The sequence below is a fragment of the Capricornis sumatraensis genome, chromosome 3 (assembly GCF_032405125.1).
Source record: "Capricornis sumatraensis isolate serow.1 chromosome 3, serow.2, whole genome shotgun sequence".
NCBI lineage: Eukaryota > Metazoa > Chordata > Mammalia > Artiodactyla > Bovidae > Capricornis > Capricornis sumatraensis.
The window spans coordinates 82,916,168-82,922,167 of NC_091071.1; positions in this window are offsets into that span (position 1 = coordinate 82,916,168).

The window sequence follows — 6,000 nt, forward strand, 5'->3', positions numbered from 1 at the left end:
TGTGCTAGTTGCTAATGAAGTTCATCCTCTCTGCCTCCACCTCTTCTCCATCTTGCCAGGCCATTTGGAATTCTAATCCTGTCCTGGATGCCCGCCTTCCTAACTGACGATGGGTGTCATCTGCTAACAGCATGTATCATCTGTCAGCTCTAGGAGCTTAGTTTCTGTTCTATCCATGTAAATCATTGATGAAATATTAAAGAATCAGTCCCAGAATAGAGTCCTGTGGGATATGATTTCTGACCTCCCTAAGTTTGACATGAGTGCTGTTGATAATGCACCCATAAGACTACCTACCACAGAGCCACACTTCCCTCAATGTGTTGATTGAATGCAGTCTTGGGGAAGATAATGAAAAGTCTTTCTGGAGCAAAGAGCTATGGAGAAGTTTAGAGAGAGACTTAATACACTCACTGCCCAATTTTCTGCTAGGTACTTTACACCTACTGATTTACTCAGTTCCTTTCACAGTTCTGTAAGGCAGTGTAGCATAATGGTTAACACCCTGGATTCTAAGGTTGAACTGCCTGACATTGAAATTTCACTCCATACTTTCTAGCTCTCTGCCTTGGCAAGATATTGAAATTTTCTGCGCTTTAACTTTATCATCTGAAAAATAAGAATAGAATTCACCTCAGAGGATTGTTTTGAAGATTCCATTGCACATAAAGCACTTAGACAGTGCCTGACACAGGGAATCTTCTACAAATCTTACCTATTATTATCCCAAATTAAAATCGAAGAAACTGAGTTGGTATGTAACAGAGCCAAAATTTGAGTCCCTGGGCTATCTGACTCCAATTCTTAAGCTCTTTCTACTTTAACGTACACACTTTTAAATTTATATCCCACATATTTCCAAAAGAGACTTCAGATGAAAATGACCATAGCAATCAGAACTGCATTTATGCCAAAACCTCATCATTTAAGTCAGTTTTTTTTGGTAGGGAGGTGTTTATATTTGATAGAAATCTTTTTAAAAGATGAGTTATTTTATATGAGAAAAAAATTAACCTGTTTAAAATTAAAATTATAAAATATTAGATTTAAAAAATTATAGACATTATATATTTCAAACTACTAGTTAATAAGAGACTCTTTGGAAGTTCTTTTTGTTTTACTTTTCCCCCCTAATAACATAAGTGGTAAATGCTTGAAGTAGAAAACTTGGAAAACTGTGAGAAGCCCAGGAAAGGAAACTCACCCATAATTCAAACACTCATAGTAATTACTATTAATGTTTTCTTGTATGCACTCTTTAGAGTTATTTTTCTATACAGAAATTTTCTTTACAAAATGGTATCACAAGATATATGCTATTTTGTGTAGACTGTTTTTAACTTAGTAATAGATTATAAGCATTTTTAATATCATTTTATTGCTATGTAAAATCTGTAAAAAATAAATGGTGTGAGAGTACCTTAAATAATCTAACTAATCCCCTATTGTTGGGCATGTAGGTTGATCCTATTTTCTTTCCTATGATTATAAATAAAACTGTCATGAAGAATCTTGTATTATGTTGTTGCATAATTCTCTCGTTATGCACAAATCCTTTTTATCCTTAACAGATGGTTAGCCAGCCTCTGTTTGATCACTTCCAGTAACAGGGAGCTCACTTCTTTGCCAGACAGTTCATTCCATTTATGGACAACTCTAATTGTTAGAAAGTTCTTTATTTTTAACTAAAATCTGTTCTCCTTAACTTACTCTCATTGATTCTAGTTTTGTGGTCTGGAATTACCCAAAGCAATCTTTCCTTTTTGTACTTGGCAGCCCATCAAATACACAAAGAAGACCATAATGAAACTCCCTAAGTATTCTCTTCCTGAAGATAAATATCTATGCTTATAAGTCTTATGATAAAAAAGGATAATGCATTGGTAGCAGTAGGGGGTTCCTCATATAGGATATAAATTTGGTAACATCATATTCCCTTTTTGCTTTGGCCTCCTGGAAGCTCAGAGTCTTATTGGTTGTCTCATCTTTATAACTTTATCACCTCCATGTATATGCACTCTTTGCCCTTAGGTTTAGTCATCGTATTTTGCCTGTATTTTTCCTATTATTTTTTTCTTAAAAATTTTTTCTTTATGGAAACATATCTCTGTAAGCTCTATACCTCTGTGGTTCATCATAATCATATGATGCATCATAATCAAATATGTTTCTCTATTTTCTTTAGCCATTCTTTGCATGAAATTAGTTAAGCATTTTTGTTCCATATCATCTTTTAGCATATATTCAATCTTTTACTCCCAGTAGCTACCAGAATAATGAAATAGTTTTAATTCCCTACCCCTTTTCTGTGGTGGAAAACTTAATGCGATAGGGAGATAGAAAACATAATCTCAGTTCTACTGAATCATTAATGTCTGCTGTGCTAAGTCTCTTCAGGTGTGTCTGACTCTGCAACTCTATGGACCGTAACCCACCAGGCTCCTCTCTCCATGGGATTCTCCAAGCAAGAATACTAGAGCGGATTCATGCCCTTCAAACCCGTGTCTTTTATGTCTCCTGCATTGAAAAGCAGGTTCTTTACCACTAGCACACCTGGGAAGCCGTATTCATTAATAGTTTCTATCAAACTGACAATATCTCCTCTGTCATCCAGCAGCACCGTTTTCTGTTCTTGAAATAAATTAGAGTGCATATCTAAGCCTTCGGATCAATGATTAATACACATGTGCCATGGCAGAGTTTACAAACCTTTCTGTACCCAACTAGAGGATGGATAATCCTCAATTGCAACACCTCTGAGAGAATGGTAACATTGTCCTCCTTTTACCCTGAGGGAACAGAGTCTCCCACACGTGAGACTTGAACCCAGGTCCTCTAGCTCTAAATCTGTGAGCCCAACCCCGCCCCTCAGGTACACTGACTTCAGAAGAGTTCTGGCCTGGCCTGGGCCACAAGGATTCCACTGTTGTTGGACGGGAGGCAGGCAACTCTGCATGTTTCCCCTTTCATTCGGAATCCGGCTCTGATTATCCTCTTCCCACAGAGCGAAGCGTGGTGGCTGCCAGTTGCATATGGCTTGACGAAGATAGGAGAGGACATAAAGGCGCCCCCCTCCTCCCTGTGCTCCCGGATGAGAATCAAGCAGATTGTTTCCTATTTGGAGGAAGTGCATGTGAGAAACCTAAGGCAGCAGGCAAACCTCAGAGGAGTGAGAATAAAAACTACTCCCCCGACCCCCTTGCGTGGTTTTGCCTGGAGGAGCCAGGTAGGAAAGCACCAGGGCTGTCTGTGGGCCAGAGAGCTGGGATGCTTCTGCCCCAGGAGCTTCCTTCCTGAATGTCCTCTCCTAAAGAGAGGCTGTGATTGCCTTCAGCCTCCCTGGAAGACCTCCGCGGCTGGCAGGCTGGCCTGGTGCAGCAGCTCAGAGTTGAAACCCTCTTAAAAATAGCTCTGTTCCCTTCTGGGTTTAGCAACTCACACTTGAAAAGCTCTTTATTCTTATAATGAATAGAGAACAGGGACTTTTCATTGAAAAAGAAGAGCTATAGCACAGAATAAATGCAGGCTGAGGGTAGTTGTTCCTTTGAAGCGGTGGACAGAGAGGACTTCAGCACTCAGTTTTCACAGGTATCAGCCCTTTCCTTGGATTATTCCTGAAATAGAGGCATGGAGAGGCTTTTGAGCGGCTCTTGCTGTCAAAAGCACATGTGCGGTGGGCAGTATTTCGAGTGACAGCACTACTAGAGACCAGCTGAGCAGCCTGAAGTTGAAATTCCAATCTAATTAATTGACTGAAGAAGCTAAAGACCCGAAGGAAAGGTTTAACTCTTTGCTACCCATAAGCTACTTCTAGGGTGTTGTCCATACCCTTGAAGGACCGAGAGGGGCTGAAAATAAAAGGATGGGTGTGGGGGTTCAGGAAGCTGACACCTACTTTGGTGGAAAGAATTGCTGTTAGGTGTATGACGGGGAATCTTGTCAGTCAGAGAGGTCAGATTCCTCAGTTATGCCTTTTCCAGAAAGAAAAAGGAGTGTGGGTAGAGACATGAGGTAAAACTCTTAGTCTATGTTGTCAAGTCTTGTTTCCAAGTAATGCATTTTCTTTACGTCAAATGAAATGCAATTTTCAGGATCCCATTGAGCCAGTGAGAAATTCAACCTCAGCCATTATTTGTATCTCCTCCCCTACTTCAGTTATAAGCATCTGGGAGGCATATGTGTTGCATGAGAAAGAAGGGTGAGACATCTGAATCAGGCGTGTAATTAAAACTAGTCATTAGACAAAAGACGTCGAATTACAGTGTCTTAAGTTTGCTTCTTACCCAGTCTAAGGTAGCCAGGCGCTCTTTGACCAGGGAGCTGTTTTTGGCAGCTCTCCTTAGGTGGTAACTCAGGCATCTGGGCTCCTTCCATCATCGGCCCTTCTAATCATTGTCTAGACTTTGCAGTCCTTTGCTTTCTGCTACCCAGACCAGAAAGACATTGGAGGTGGCAATGGACGGATCATAAGGACATCTTAAGGGCCAGGCCTAAAAGTGGTGTATGTTACTTAAGCTCACATTCCATCAGCCAGATTTAGTCACTTAGCTCTGGTAAGATGTGAGAGCGGTGGCAGAGCAATAGAGTGGGTCTGTGTGCCTGGGAAGGAAAGGTGAAATAGAACTGTGAGGAGTAAATTTCCGTCGTTTAAGCCACCTTGTCGACGGTAGTCTGTTATAACAAGTCCAAACTAAGAAAGTAATCATTTCAAATTATGATGAGTTTACTCAAGTCATACCAAATTCACTCATTTTCCCTTTTGAGTTGGAGTATTATATTGTCAGAGTAGGGGACTATCATAGACTTGGTTTATTTTTGATTCGTTTGAAGGCCTCAATAGCTATATATCTTGAAGGATTTGAAGTCATCAGACAATTAAATGTAAGTGCTAAGACTGAGCTTTGCTAACTGTTTATTAATAATAAATTGCTCTTATCTGTATAAATTCTGAAGCAACAGAAAAGTAAACGCAAATGTCAACCCAATAGAGAAAAAAATCCTCAGCTTTGCTTTTGGTAAAACTGATGGGAGACTATGGTTGGTAACGTGCCCACAATCTAACCCCTAAATCATTCCTGATATTCCAACACCCTGTCTAGTCATGGGCTTAACTGGACCACTGCAGGTTTCCCCCTAGGAGGCAGCTCAGGGCTTGGTGGAAGAGATTTAATGTGTCCTGAGCAGAGAGACTGAGAGAAACTTCGAAGAACTCAGAGAGGATTCAGGCAGCATTTGCAGTGCCTTCCCCCAAATTCACCAAGCATGGTTAGAAGTAGATGGAGTGGGCTAAAAGTGGCAGACATTATAATCCTGACATTTCTGGAAGGGCAGACATTCTTATTTTACCAGCCAAGTTAGGATTGCAAGGAGAGAAATAGAGTGGTTACGTCTGGCAAAAACGGATGAACCTCGAGTTGGTCTTCTCTTCTTGTTGCTGTTTCAGTCCACATTTTGCTACTGGATTCATATGAAGATGTAGAAGGAATGTGTATCTCTTTTGAAGTTGTTTCCAAAATAGGAAGAATATCTGACATGACAAATGATGGGACCCAATTAAAAATTGTCTCAACTGAGTGCAACACAGGCTGGACTCCCCTACAAACACTTGAATAGCAATAAATATCAAGGCTTTTATTTAGGTTAAATTTTTTTCAAAAAAAAAAAAAAAAAAGAAACCCCGTATACAATGCAACTGCTCAGATACAGGGTTGAGACAGACAGCTTTGACATAAATTTTTATAAAAATGTTCCAGGGGTTTTATTTCATCTGAACTTAATATGACAACTATTATGTGTCTGATAAAAATGTTAATGCAGTCTCCAGCTGCATATGTTCAATAAATGATTGCTTAGAGCGTATTCCATGGTAGGTATGATGCTGGATTGTGGGAGCTGATGGTAGCACTGTGTCTGGAATAATCTGTCCAGTGAAGGGCACGTACTTTAAGAGCAGAATTAATTAATTAAAGTGGAGCATTGGTAGGTGGAGACTTAATTCTG